A 15,357-nucleotide genomic window follows, 5' to 3' on the forward strand; every position below is an offset into this window, starting at 1 on the left:
TAATTTCCTTTCGATGCAATTTTCTTTAATATATCTTCATTTTAAATAATAAATTATTGTCAGTATTGTTTATTAGGTAAGTAAAATTGAAATATTTATCGAAATTTGTTTCGATTAGTTGTTATATATAAAATATTCAAGTGAAAATCTGTGAAGGAGCTTGGCTAAAAGCGATAATATCAATCTTTTGTTATGTTTGGGATGAGTGAAATTTATTTGGTTTGGAGCTGTTTATCGTCTCTCAGAACAGATGATTCTTAGCATCTTTCCAGCTATCAGAAAAAGCTTTAAAAGTCTATAAAGGAAGCAGTTATTCTGTGGCCTAGCTTATATGATTTTTTCGTAGAATTTAGAAGAAAATTTGATTTATCTAAGGAAATATTGCCTATATTTCAAACAGTTTTTCATTAATCAATCAACGATGAACATCAAAAATCCAAGCCTAATAAAATAATTTCATCTATTAAATTATGAAAAATTAAGAATTTTAAATAGAATTTTCGTAAATACCTCTGTATACGTGCAATTAATTCTTATGTAAATGAACGGGATTACCTTTTATTTAATTTAAATAATTTGAAAGTTTTCCTAAAAACGAACAAAAGTGAAAAATGACGATATCTAAAATATGCCATCATTATATATAACATAATACACGAGGATCATATGCAATGTTATCAGGATAAAAACATTTTCTTTTAAACCTCAAGAACAAAGACCCAAACTTGCAGCAGTAATGCTAGGATTAATGTTAACGTCTGAAGAACAATAGTTGATTTAAAATACATTTGACAGCTTGTAAACAATTTGAAAGAGTAGGCAATGTAAAAATAAATTTGACAACTAGTGGTGGCGTTATGAAAATTTGCAAATCTCATTCGCGTGTTGTAGTCGAGGTTAAAAATAATAAATTAAATCAGGAGTACAAAATTAAATAACGTGTGGTTTTATTATCCTGTTCATTTAAACAGAGATAATTTTGCTATAGACACTTATATATTTTCTTGACTTCTAAAGGTAATTTACGTCTATTTTATTTCCTAACATCAATTAAAATTGAACTGTTTACTTGAAATTTTATAATTTTTGATGAATTATTTAATATATAAAAATTGTCAATAATAAGTCATTATAAGTAGGCCTATAGTCTGAAAGATTTACTCATTTGCATTCCAGTTTAATAAACATATTTCTTTTTATAATTGTTAAAAAATTCTGTCATTGGATATCATCATCGTTAACTCGATTCTTGTTTTTAAATATCATATTTATGCATATCCTAGCAAAGAAAATATATTCCCCGTTAATAGCTGCTGACTTGCTGATCTAAATTGAATAGTAGGTAATTTTTTAATAGAAGATAACAGAATTATTTAAATAAGATTTTAAGACAATAAGCTGAATTTAGCAAATAGAAGTACCGCATTTTAAGATAAATTTGTTATTATTATTATATTTGATTATAAATTTAGCTTATGTATTATATATATATATATATGTTAAAGGCCTCTCGGTGCTCTGAGAGGAAATAGGCCCCCTCTAAACTGTATGCAGAAAATAAAATATGTTGGTGTATTTTTGTTTTAAACTGTAAATATTATTACCGAAGAAAATTGCCAATAAAATTATATTTAATTAAAATTATAGCATTTTTAAAATAAAATTTAAAATTCATTGATGAATTTATTTTGAATTTAGTTCTTTGAAGTAACCGGATTTAGCTCAGTTTAAAACGCAACTGTTGTTGTGTTTTATTTTATATGTACTAAAGCAGGTAAACTGCTATATATTCCATATATATTTAATGCTAATGTAATTAATTTCATAAGGAATTATTGAAATAATGCAGTATAAATGCGTAAACTCATTCTTCATATTTCTTATCATAAGATTTGTATTGATAGTCTTAATTTAAATTGCTGAAACAGGGAATTAGCACGCCTGTATAAATTAAACTTATTAGTAAATTATTCATTAGAATATCACTAATTAATTATAGCAATATAAACAGGAATTTTATAAAATTCTCATACAAATTATTATATTAAAATTGCTTTCTTTACATGAAAAGGTTGAACTATATTATTGGGAATTACTTTCTCATTTGGATCAATTTTTCAGCACATGTTATATGTAAATGACTGTAAAATCCAATTGTTTGGTTACGGTTTTCTTGCTTATCTGATTGTTTCTTTCGGATTTAGTAAGTAGAAGTATTTTAGAATTACTAAATTTAAGTTTTTCTAAGGAAGAACAGCTTTTTTGCCTTTTACAATTGAATAGATTTGTTCATAGATATATTTTAAAGAATAATTTTATCAATTCTGTTCAATTATTGATAAAATCTTTCTATAACTAGTATAGAAATCTGGCAATTATTTTCTAATATTTGATATCTTATGTAAAATATATTTAAAAAACAGTTTTGTAGATATAGTTATTGTCAAATATATTAAATTAAGAATTTACTTTTGCATAATGCTGAGTTTTTAACTTATTTTAGAATAACAAATCCCAACCAGATTTAAATTAAACAAGAAATTTAAATATTTATATAAAATGCTAATAAAATCCTAATTATTCATAATAAATATAGTTTAATTTTGAATGAATAATTTATTTGCAATTTTATACTCAGATTTTAAGGAAAGTTAAATTTTAATATTCATTCTTAAATAAATGATTACTTATTATTCTTTATTTTCTCTTATTTCAAATAAAAATTTATTTTTAGAAATGTTTTTAATAATTATATTAGAATTACCTGAAAAAAGAATAAGAATAAAGATTAAGCTGTATAAAAGAATTTTCCAAAAATGTTTATATTAAAATTTTCAAATATAAAGTCTCTAAGTGAATTTCTCTAGAGTTATTCTTATTAAAAAACAGTAAATAAATAAATAAAATCTTTAATAGTTAAATATTATTTATTATTTTGTTGAATTTTTTAAAATGTTATCTCTCTTTTTAGCCAGAATGAAAGAAAATAAAAATTAATTATTAAGAGCATTAAATTTGCATGAATTAATATAATTTATTATTATTATAAAATAACTGTTTAACACATTTTTATAAAAATTAAACATATTCAATATATATATATAAGAGAACTATTATTATTAAGTAATTATGAAATAAACATCATTTTTATTTATATAAATAAAAATAACTTAAAATAATAATATATAATTTCATTCAGAATGATTTATGAACAAAGTATTAAAAAATTTTAAGTTTTGTCATATAATTCAATTATGATAAATTTAATAAAAACGGTTTTAAATTGCTTACTAAACATTTCGTTCTATTATTTAAAAAAACCCACTTTAATAAATAAACAATGAATATTTCAAGAAGCAATAAAATAGTTTAAAAATGTACTTTTTTCTATGAAAATTAATTATAAATATTTTACTTAAATTATTTTTCTCTGTTTTAGAATATACGAAAATGAAGTATGAAACTTCTCATTCTGGTGATAGGATTTTTCATGTTTAGTTTGGAATTTCTTTAGAAGTTAAAATGTACTAAAATAAAAAGATTTTTAAACATAATTAATCATATTTTTATACATAGATTTTTCTATTTTATTATTTAAATATCGATCTTTACGTTAATGCGTATTGAAACACCACCACAGTTTTATGGTGTTTCAAAGTTTAGCTTTCGGGTGATCATTCTTAATTTATTATCCACGAACTAATTTACTTGTTGGTAGTTATTATAATTATAAAGTTTCATGCCTATTAGATGCATGTAAGAATATATTAATATTGACAGCATAAATTGGTTGCTAAAAAATTAAATCTCTGAAAATAGGAGTTTAATTTTCTGTCGATGTGATTGAAGATGCGATCAGAACTAACTTCTCTATTCATCTAAACTGTAATCAAAACTGGCTCTGAGTGTCTTCGCAACAATTTGGCGAACGTCCATCCCATCCGTTCTTCTTTTTATTCCATGCTCTTCTAGAGAAGCACGCATCAATGTCTCCTACTACCAAGATAATTTAAGCCATGCATTAAAAGATAACTTGTGAGTAATTACTAGATAATGCTTCAGTTCAAGTGCTACTCGATGATTAATACAAATAATGACTAATTGCAAAATGATCATGCTCATGAACAGATTTGTTTATTAATTTTCGTGCATTATGGAATTCAAAACAAATGGAAGATTTTGATATGGAAACATTTAATTGAATAAATATTTAAAATGCTTTTCTGAATAATTTTTAAGGGGATAATCATATTTATAGCAATTCTCTAATTTAAATTATCCCAGAAATGTTTTAAATTCTTGATATAAACATTCTTTTGTAGTTTATTTTCTTTTCTTATTATTAGAAAACACTTTCATTCATTTTTTTGAGATTGCAATTTTGTAAAGCACTCTGGATTTATTACATCTAGATGGATAATGCATTGTCTTTTTAGTCTTTATTCATAGAGAAAAATAAAGAACCTTTTCAAAGTCTTTGTACTCTTTTTCTGAAGGCACTTTTCTCGTGTTTTAAAGGATTCCTTCTTAATTCATTAATTAGTCACTTGAAATTCTTTCATGTTATCTTTTCTCTTTTAAATTGCAATATCAATCATCATTTGATCATCCCTTACCCTAAGAGTGAATGAGTTTATTTGATGTGATTTGGAATTCCTTGAGCGGTTATTATCTTCCTAGAAGCTGATGTTCCACTTTTATCTTTGAAAGATAGCGCTGTGAATGATTATGATTAGGATGTTGATAAAGATTTGCTGAAAATTCATCATCATCGATTTTCTTAAATTCTCTAAGAAAATGGAAAATTTAATCTAGTTTAAAATATTTCATTAATAATATATTATTATTCTTCAAGAAGAGTAATATTAACAAAATAATAAAAATACTATTTTTAGTCTTCTAATAAAATAAAAAATTTAAATCTTACAAATATAAGATTTATTATAAGATTTTATTTTCTTGTCAATATATTCAAAAAATAAAGTAAAAATTTAATAATATTTAATTGAATGTTATGAAATCTTTTGAAACCACCAATATGTTTGGTACGGAATTCAATTTGTTCAGGTAGTGACAAATGTTGTTCAGATGAAAACAAAAACATTAGTCTGAATATCACTCTTCTTGCATTGAGTTTGGAGACAGTTGCGTCTTTTTTGAGATGCAATAGGATATCTTAACTTTATCATTGTGAAAATCTTCAAATCTGATGTCATCATTTAACCAAATCTGACACTTTTGTCGTTAAGGATACTGCAAAATTTTTCTTTTTCTCTCCGGAATTTCGATAGATTTACGCTATCACTCAGAATTTCACAGCTTAAGAGACAAAGTGAGACAGCGGATCCCCTGGTAATAACAGTAATGTGTAGACAATGTTCACTTTTTGTGAAGTATCCATTAAAATTTCCATAACTATTTATATGGTCGACTTTGCGAGTAAATTATTTTGACAAATCTTTTCATAAATTTATCTTTACCTTCGGCACAAAATGGAAAATCCAGATTAAGTTTTGTTATGATTTGATTTTTAAATTTATAAACATTTTAAATGCTATAATATTTGTGTGCAGCAATTATTAATCATTAGATTCAACGCAGGACTAAGAAATGACTAAATTTAAGAACATGTATATATTTAATTTAAATGTTTAACTTAATTAACATTTGTATTAGTCAATTAGTTTTAAATTTATCAATTTTTTTTCTGTAAAGAATTAAAAATGTTTTGATTAATTATTTCGAATAATCCTAACAAATATTAGACAATGTTGTTGTTTGGTTTTAAAAAATGAAAATATTATTGTTTCCTTGGATAACAAATGTCAAACTGTATTCTCATCACGTTATTGTATCTTAACTATTACCTATTATCTGTGTTTCTTTCTTAGCTCAAGGCTGTTTAAATGATAAGCACGTTTCTCTGTTCACACCTTCCTGTAACTGTCTTGTTAAGAGAAAATATCATTTTCTAACAGTTGTAGCTTCCCCATATTCTAGAGAAAAAGAAAAGAAGTCATCACATCAGAAACTTTTTCTTCTATTTTAAAACTATTACAAAATTTACAAGAAAAACGACTCAATATTTGATATTCTAAGCCTTAGGATTAACTATAGATCATTTAATGATCCTTTGATGCAAAATTAATGCGAGAGATTACTCTAATCTCTTATTTTACAATCTAATGGCCAAAATTAAAAGTTTTTGATTAATGCGCGAAAAATTAATTACATAAATAAATATGTAATTGCTTATAACATAAAATATTCAGTTTCCTGCATAATAAACGAAAAATGGATCGATAGAAATAGCACGATTTGAAAGTATGGATAAGAACAATATTATCTTTTCTGTTGTAATATTTAGGTATATATTTAAATCCTCCTGATACTTCGCATGTCCTCTGTTATCTGCTGATCGCTTAGACTGTTCTTCTATTCCAGGTAAAATCGCCTTTCAATCCCTAGATACTTTCTACTTATTACATGTTCAAAATCGCATTCTAAAGACATCTCTCCTATTTCCTTGGGTTCAAGCGCTTTCTATTTTATCTATTTCTATTCTTACATTTTACCAGAAAACTATTTATTTATCTTTACTTGTACTTCTTTAAACCATCTCTTCGCCTATTCATCCCTCAGAACTTATTTTTTAAGCTTCTTTCATACTTTTCTCTCTTTTGATATTGCCGAACGCCCATTATTATTTTGTTGTTAATAATTTTAGATTGTTAACAGTTGAGTATTTTCGTTAGTTTATATGACTGAATTTTCATATAACTATTATAATTGAAACGACATTTGCTTCGTTGGTAAAATGAGCGAATTAGGAAACAGTCTGCCAACTAAAGGTCAAACTTCGTTCTAATGGATGCATTAACAAATGGAGACCACCAAGTTACATTCCGCATCAATAATTTCAATGCCATCATCGGAACTTTTATGCCTTCTAGCCGTATGAAACGTTAATTTACAGTGCCAACGTCCTTAATTTACAACTAAATGTTTAATGATTTTTTTCATAAATTTAAAATTTAATATTCATATTACTAATTCGCAAAACAATACAATGCATGGATTAAATTCAAATTTACCATTTAAAAGAGTCAAAAATAAACGTATTTAAATAATGAGTTCGAGTAACTAAAAAAAAACAATTCGATAAACTTTGAAATAATCATAATACACTTTTGCAAAAAGTTATTTTCCATAAATCATTGAAGGAAATGACAGACTCTCGCGAACGTGTGGAAACATTCATTGATTTTGGGCGATTTACTTCTGCAAAGGAAAAAGCTATAAGAAATCCTACAACTTAAAAGATTCGCGTGTTGTTCGACTTCTTTATATCAGAAATGTCGTCAGGATTTTGTGAACATAGAGACGTTTATCCCAAGCATAAACAATTTTCAATGATAGAGAAGGGACTGTTTCAGTTGTATAAAGAGAAGAAACAAAAACGTTACACCCATCTGCCCTTACGGTAACGTTGTTGACACACTAATGGATAAAGAAAGTGGTTCAGTCACTAAGTATCGACTTTTTAATGCCCAGTCTTTTTTCACCGTTTTCTTTTTGAAATCGTATAGCGATATTGAAACACCTTCAAAAATTCTTTCTGTATAACTCTATTCTTTCTTTAGTCTTTTGAAACGCCATGTTTATTAGAGTTTGAAAACTTACTTTTATTTTAGCTTTTTTTAATTACGCGCCACTCGCTATATCTAGGTTTAAGGAAACTTTAAATGAGAAAGTAATTTAGCTTTTAAAATGCAATAACATTTGCTTCCTTTTCTAACATATTCTGCTCTTATTTTGACTTGATGCGAATTTTCTCCCCCCCCCGTTAAGAATATATCGAAAGCAAGACTTTGCCAAATATATTCATGTTATTTAATAATAATATAAATAAATTTATGAGGTTCGTAATAATAAGAAGATGTAAGAAGTTTTATTCATCTTATAAAAATATTAAAAGTTCAATTTAGTGAAAAATCTCATAAACATTAGTCATACAGTATTAAATAAAAAAATTTATAAGCTCTTAATGCACCTGTGTAATCATCAACGTTACAAATTGGTCTTTTCGTAATGACAAACCTCATAAATTTGAGTCGTTATCATTTATTAGTATAATCTTTTTATTTAATTAATAACGCTATAAATGTTTAATATAAAGAAGCCAGCAATACTTACTTTAGCTATAATCTTCTTTTCATACTTTTAAATTACCAGAAAGATGTTCATAAATAATTCGTTAGAAAGATTTAACACAGATTTATAAATCTTGTTATTTCTTAATTCATTTTTATGTATTTTGTAAGATTATTTTATCAAAAATTACACAAAGAAGATCAAAGTGTTTTAGTATTTTAAATTAATTGATCCTCATGTGTAAAGATGGCTAAAACAAACTGAAACAACGTTATAATGAATTAATAAATAGTGAGATTTTCTTAGAAAGATTATATTTTTCACCTTATATTGTCGAATTATTTATTAATGTCCTTCCTTTCTGGTACTTTTATATAATCTACTTAGCACATTATGTGTTGCTCTCCGAGGAAAAAAACCGATTTGCTTGACAAGATTGCCAGATTTGATTCCTTATTTACGACACAAATCGTTCTAAAAGTGTCAAACGCTTGCTAATGAGGGAGTTTTTCTGTCTTACGATAAAACCGTTCGTTTATGACAATCGTAAACATCACTATTATGGTCATATCTTTATCTTTGCGAATCTGTATTCAGATGTCTGTTTGTCAGAAATATAAGTTGTATGAGAAAAGTGTTTTATCCTACTGTACATCACGAGAAGAGGATAGATTTTGCCTTTTAGTGCCATCTGGAACAAAACAAATCAAAAACTAAAAAAGAAATCCTGAAAAATAGAAGTTTCTTGGCATTTTTCCAGCAGTTAACTGATTGAAATGTATTTTCTGCGTAACTGAATTAGTTTTTAGATCTCATTTTGCGATATAGTTACAAAAACAATTCATTGTAACACATATCCTAAAATTGCATAACAATTTACAAATTAAAACAATTTAATAATGTTAAAGAACAAAATAAAATCATTTCATTTAAATATATACATATATATATATATTCCAGCCGGTTGTTTATCTTAACAACAATAAGAAAAACAAAAAGCTACTATTTGTCTTTTATACGGCCTATCGTCCTATTTATACAGCTTTAACAATAAATTATACATGATTTAATCATATAGATGAATATAAATAAGCATTAATTACGTTCCTAGATTAATTATAATTAAGAAAAATATAGGCCTATAAATAAAAGTCTAGTTTTTCGGTAGTATGAAAATGATAAATGTTTATTTTTCAAGCGAAGTAGACGCAATGAATTTAAGTTATATTTAGAATAGGGAATGCAATGTTTATAAATAATCAGAATATTTTTGAATACGTCGATTTGATTGAGGAATTTTAATCCAGACTTTATAAACTCGGCCTCTGTGTTTTGACATGGATGATGAATTTTCAAAATCTGGATGAACATTCTAAAAGAGGGTCAATAAATGAACCTAACTATCGCAGAAAGGCAGTCTGACCAAGCTACTTTCCGTTTATATTCCAGGAAAGAATTTTATATTAATTTTCGTATAAGTTAAGCGAATTCTCTTGCTTTTATAGCTGGAACGTTTTCATATTCTAATCATAAATTTTGTTCACTCGAGATAAAATATGATTAATTTAACATATAATTTCTTTTTATGCCAAAAATTTCTTAATAAAAAAGCGGTAATAAATTGATAATTAAGACAGTTTTTACAACTAAATATATTTATTAATATTTATAATTTTTAAAGATAAACACAGCAGTTTTAATTTCTATTACTCTCATTTATTGAAGAGTCAAATATAAATTTACTTTAATTACTTTTTTCAAATTGAAATTGAAATATTTAAATTAAAAAAAAAAAATGTTCTTATATTTTATAGCCTTAGTCAGCAGAGTTTTTGTAGAAGACATACATAAATATAAGTTACTAATGATACATTTACATCATAATACAAAAAATTTTCGATCAAAATTCAGCAGAAGCAATTTGACCATCATACCAGCCTATTTGAATCTCCGTAGTAACATAAATAAATAACATTTGTCATTAAAATTCTTTTTTTAAATTCATTATTAATATTTATTTTCTTGCAAATTAGAATTTAATATTCGAAAGATTTTTTTAATATTTTTATTTATTTATTTATTCATTAGATTATTGTCATTCTATAGTTATAATTTTAGTATTCCGCATCACTACTGCTGACCGACTATACTGCTTTTCATTTATTTCGGTGTTGTGATGCTGTCTGATACAATTCTTTTACTTTTTTTCCCTGTGTTTTTCCAAGAATAGGCACATTCTTTTTAAGTCAAATATTTTTCCGGCTCATTCATTCACCTGACCACAATAACGTCGCAGGATCACATAGTTTTGGTAAACATGACCACATTTCCTATCCGATTATGAAGTCATCCAAAAATAAAATGCTTTTCTCGAATTTCCAGAACGCATTTTCTGGTCAGTTTATATTTCAGATAAAGCTGCGATAGCCTTACTTTTATTTTCTCTTGGTTTGCAATATGTTCTTATTGGAAAAACACACATTTTTTTTTCTAACGTTTTTTAACACTTTACGTAAATAAACGTAAGTATATTACAATGTTGTTTTTAAATTTTAATTTATTTCAAAAGCATAAAATAATTATTATCTTCTTATAATTTATTTTAATAAATATGTAGTTGTTTTACTTTAAAATTATTGCTTTTTTATTAATTTATGATAATTTAGTACAAGGTTTCCGCCGGTACTCGTCCACCGGGAATAACAGATAAGTTTGTACACTATTTTGTTTTCAGACGGTAATTAATTTAAAAAATATTCTTATCGATAAACACGAATTTTATTTTAAAATATTAGCATTATAATTTTTTTTTACTTTACGCTCTGTATTCACTCTTCAACAGTTTGTTTAGCATATTACAATTTTATTTTTTATCGGTATAATGTTAAAATCAGTTTAGAAGAAAAAGATTTTAAATTTATATTTTTTTTTAGTTTATTAAAATTCTTATCTTGCTAATTATTTTGATTAAGATGCTAAAAAATTTCTTTTTCCCCTTAATTTATTATTAGCTACAACATATTGATTATACAATCTAACCGTTAATTACACAATCATTTCTGATTTATTTTATATTAAGTAGTAATAATTTCAATATTTTAAAATAATTAATAAATGTGTTTTTCTATTATTTTCTTTGACATGTTTTAAATAAAAATTTCGCCGTATTACTTAATAAAAGCGATAATTAAAACCTTTTCCCCCCTTTAAAATAATTAATCATTAATGAACAATGAATATTTAAAGAAGAATAATTGTTAAATCTGTTGGGTTTCTATATATATATATATATTATTTTTTGCTATTTATTTCGGTAAATCTGAATTTAACATCATAATAAAATTTAATTTTATAATTAATACACATTCTCTCGCTATTACATGTATTATTTATATATATTATATACAGGCTCATATATTAATTATAAATATATATGTTTTATATATATATAATGTATAAGTTAAGAAAGCAGAGAGAAAAAACAACATTTCCAAATTCATTTATTTTTATTTTCGTAAGAAATAAAGTAAAAAATGTACGTCTCGTCTTATAAATTTTTAAAAATCGTATAAATCAACGAGTTAATCTTTCTTAGCATATAGAGTAATAAAGCGAATATAATAGTATCATTCTTGAAACGAAATAATAAATGGATATAGAAAGTTTTGCTGAATAGATCCCCAAAATGCAGCAAACCAAATAAATACAGAAATATGTTACAGTCGAAAAAAAGACTGACTGCTCGTCTGTAGGGATCCATAATAACGCCTTTTCTTTTCATTCATACTTCCACAATTCCATACATAGTATCTGTATGTCTTCCGTATCCATTCTCAGATGCGAAACTTCGTAATCCTCTAGTGCCAACCGAACAAGAACATCACCTTATCATTGGGTTGGCGACGCATATAGAATAGCCCTTGAAGGACTTCACTGAATAGAATCTCGAGCAGTAAACCGAAGAAAATATTCCGTCCGTCAACTCTCATGTTTCTTACTGTCTTTGCAATATTTAATCTGTGATAGATGTGAGCGAGAAGCCGACCAGAAATCCTATATTGTACACTCAAAGTACTCCAACATACCAACGAATTGTAATATTCACTACCTTTCCTTTTTATAATGCAATACCTGGAGAGAAATAATAAAAGTGATTTCATTTCTTGTAATTTAATGAAATATTTCAAGCGTGCTGTTTTATCTGGTAAATTGCTTTCTACTACAAGAAACTCTATGCTTTTTTCCTGATGAATTATTTCTGCATAAGGGTATTTTTGTTTGATTTTTTTTAGATTGTAAATTAAGTTTAAACAATAAACCTTTGCTTCATATAGAGTAAGTGACTAGTGTAGTCCATATAATTTAAAGATTGTTATTAAGAATAAAATCCAAAAATTTTAAATGTATGTTGATTATTTAAATTAACTTTCTTTTAAATGTATATTGAGTATAACAATCATTAATGTACTAAAATTTATTTTTGATTATTTATAAAGCGTAAAAATTCTTAAACAAATTTTAATAGAATTTTTAACTTAATAGAACTTAAGTGTAATTGCTTTTAAAATTCATTTTCTTGTAGTATTTGCATGAATTAATCCAAATGAATAATAAGATGAGTGATATACAAGTAGATATTATATTCTAAGTCTGAAGTTACACGAATAATTCTTTTGAATGCTGCGATACAAAGCTTATTTCTTATTCACCCTACACTTAATTTAAATTTTGACCAACTTTGATTGTCTTCATAAATAACATCTAATCTTATACAAAGCTGAATGCTTAAAAATAAATTATCTGAAAATATTAAAATATTCCTATTTGACAATCCGGACAATAAAGTTTTGTAGAAAGTTTTTAAAATATTTCAAAAGATTGACAGTCGTTGTAGAAATACGATTTAAATCTGAGGATACTGTAGTAAAATTTCCAAATTTATCATGTTTTGACATTTTTATTACGCGAAATTCAATGAATTTTTGTGAAGATTGATAGGAATAGTAGTATACACAAAACAAATAATTGACTTCTTCCGATAGATGCTTTCTTATTTTCATCTCTTCTATTAAAAGAATACTCTTGACAACATATGACAAGATAGACAGTAACTTTATCTGACACCTCTCAAGGTTTGATTTTAACGGTGATGCTGGCAAAATAGCATTACGTGAAGGCACTGTAGACATTCTGGTGTATTTTTGGTATTCTTTTATCCGTCATACCGAATTTTTCAAGAAAATGATTTGGATGTTCTTTCTTTCTTATGAGTTCTATGTCAGAAGTCTTATCAGTGTGTGTTAGAATCTTGGCTTTCGGTAAATCATTTTATCTATAGGATTTTATTTTCCATAGATTTAAAACTAAACCTATAAAAGTTTCGATTTAAAAAAATGTATTTAAAAGCACAATATTCTTCTTCTATATTATAGCAGCAAGAATTTCATGCAACGAAACTGTAAATGAATTTTTGAAATTAACTGCAAACAATCAAAACTACTGTACATTCAATTATAATTAGGAATTTCAGGTCATAATATATGAATTGTATGCGATTGCTGAAATTAAAAGCGATAATAGAATTTACATTTATCAATATTGTACACAACTTATCTAAAAGTTGAGAGAAATCTCAAGGGAATAGTGGATCTATAATTTTATCCCTTTTCTGGGAATTTAACGATAACCTTAACAAAATTTAATCTGAATTTGACCGTGCAACATAGCAAATAAAATTCATTAATTATCCTATTTATAATTAAAAGCAATGTTTCAAACATTTATATTTGAATATTTAAATTCTTTCAGAAAAGTATTTGTTAGACAATGCATGTTTGAATCTTAGAATTCAAGCAAAGAATTGTCGCAGGAATAATATAAATGTTGACTATTAATGGTGTAATCTTTCTTACAAATTCATCGGTGCGAAAAATTACAACCAATATCCAAAGGAATCTTTAATTAATTACCCTTGGCTGATGACAAACTCTGGTGTAATGAGTCAGCAGCACCACATTTACAAGTCATGCTCATACCTTGCATACCAACAACAAGCATGCTGCCTAGCTTTAGATACAAGGCATAGCTAATTAGGAACTCGTTCCCATTTACAATTGTTGGGAGTGTCCTTTCTAATGAACATGTCAGACGACACAAATGAGTGTCCTTTAATCCAACGACTCGGAGACGACAGAATAAGAGTGAAAAATGCTTCATTTCTCTTCTCGTCTATCATTGCCGGCTGAGAGACTTCATAATTTGTGGTTCTTCCTCTCGCATATTGAGCATAATCTCTTCAAGTTTTAAGTCCGATTCAAAGCACAGACAATACCTCCTTTATTATCTACACAAAAGTATTAAAATATCTGAATTATCAGTAATTTAAAACTTTAAATAATCTTTATAAACTATTTAGTCGAAATCAAAGTGTACTTTTGATTATCTGTTCCAACAGAAACTAACATTTTCAATAAAATATTCATAATATTTTAATAATGTAACAAGTATTAATGTCAATATTGTTTTATTTGAACTTTCAAAATTTCTGTTAGAATCAAATTAACATTCTATTACAAATTATTTTAAAGTTTGTAAATCGCTTTATCTTAAGAAACAGATTTTTTTCCTCCTAATAACAAAATATTTAATAGTGAATTTGTAACAATTACATCAAAGAAAGTTGATATACTTGTTTATATTATTACCAGATTCAATATTTATTGAATAGATTGATTGTATAACGGACAATATATGCTTATATTCTTATCGAATCTGACAATAAAATGCAATTTTTATCATCAAAACTGCTAAATTTTATCAAGAAAATTTGCTCGATATTTTCAGATATAGAAGATGACGAAAATTGAAATTTGATAAAATCACGCTTTCGTTTATTTTTCTTTCTAACATTCTAGGATAAAATTAATTTTGAATCAGACTTTTCAACAGATTTAATACAGTTTCAAATAAAATAATTCCAAGAGTAGATTTAGTTTCTTTTTAAATGAAACTTTAAATTGAAATATTTTTTACATCTAAAACAGAGTATTTTTTGAATTAAATTTAAACAAAATTAATATATGTTTACTCAAAATTTAATTCCTAAAAACATGACATTATAATGTATTTAGAATATGTTTTATACTCCATATCTTATTTGAAAATAAGTATTTTATAAATATTTCTAAACGTTTTTTTAGATTT

At 25.6% G+C, this 15,357-nt stretch overlaps 1 protein-coding gene across 1 annotated transcript in view; it reads left to right on the forward strand.

Moving 5' to 3' along the window:
- The window catches only part of LOC136978680 (protein turtle homolog B-like), a 50,822-nt gene that overhangs the window by 23,085 nt on the left and 12,380 nt on the right, over positions 1-15,357 (forward strand). The window lies entirely within an intron of this gene.

This window comes from Centruroides vittatus, unplaced genomic scaffold, assembly GCF_030686945.1.
Source record: "Centruroides vittatus isolate TY-2023 unplaced genomic scaffold, ASM3068694v2 contig_549, whole genome shotgun sequence".
Lineage (NCBI taxonomy): Eukaryota > Metazoa > Arthropoda > Arachnida > Scorpiones > Buthidae > Centruroides > Centruroides vittatus.